Raw genomic sequence first — 1,131 nt, 5'->3', positions numbered from 1 at the left:
AAGCGGTACTACCACTCAGGGAGCAGTACTACCGCATAGCATGGTCAAAACAAACCAATAAGACAGAAAAAGTTCTACCAGAGAAGTACTACCGCTTATAAGAGGTACTATCGCCCAGGAGGTACTACTGCTTATAAGAGGTACTACCGCTCGAGCAGATTGGGCAACAGAAGCATAAAAATAAGCGGAAGTGGTTGCGGTAGAAGGAACCGGAAGTACCATGAAAGTGGTACTACCACTCGGGGGAGCAGCACTACCGCTCTACTACCGCTTAAAAGTGAAAAACTACCCAAGCAAAACAGAAGGAAACTCCAAAACTAAAACTGTTATTACTTCTATGAACGGACTTCGAAATCAGGAAACTCAAGCTTGTTGGATAGAAGACGACAACTACTATCCAACAACAACGAGATATTAAGAACTAGCAATGGAGAATAAATTCCAATAGGATAGGAAGACAACCTTCCCCAAGTATGAACCGGCAATCTCTCCAACACCAAAAATCTCAAATATGATGCATGCGAACTCCGTTTTCGATGAGCTTGAGTTTGACAAGAAGAAGAAAACAAACTCTAAAACCTCATGAAGAGAAGGTTCAAATAAGAACCAAGAAATATTATGCCAAGGATGCAATGGTTTGACCTCTCTATGAGATACGATCAAGCTACTTACTTGAGATCCCCCCTTGATAGAACAGCAATCGATCCTATAACCCGGTCTCCCAACTACCACCATGCACTACTAGGGAAAACCTTATACACAGAATCTTAGCAGCAGCGCGGTTTAAAAACAAACACTACTGCTAATTAGCAGTAGCGAGCTTGACGAAAGCTCACTACTAATAACGTGGTAGCAGTAGCGCCCTAGATGAAACAAGCGCTACTACTATAATTGCCACGGCGTTGCCTCCAGGCTAGATATAATAGTAGCGCCCTTCCCTGGACGCGCTGCTGCTAAAGTACTTAGTAGCAGCGTTTTTCTTCAAAACTCGATGCTGCTAAGTATTGCACCTAATTAAGTTTAGACTTATCAGTAGCGTTGTTACGTAAAACGCGCTATTGCTACATTAGCTATAGCGCGTTTACTAAAGTGCCCTACTGCTAGTTCGACTTAACCACCCGCGGGCTCAAA

The sequence above is a fragment of the Triticum dicoccoides genome, chromosome 5B (genome assembly GCF_002162155.2).
Source record: "Triticum dicoccoides isolate Atlit2015 ecotype Zavitan chromosome 5B, WEW_v2.0, whole genome shotgun sequence".
Lineage (NCBI taxonomy): Eukaryota > Viridiplantae > Streptophyta > Magnoliopsida > Poales > Poaceae > Triticum > Triticum dicoccoides.
The sequence above is the reverse complement of the archived record's forward strand: the minus strand, read 5'-3'. Positions refer to the sequence as shown.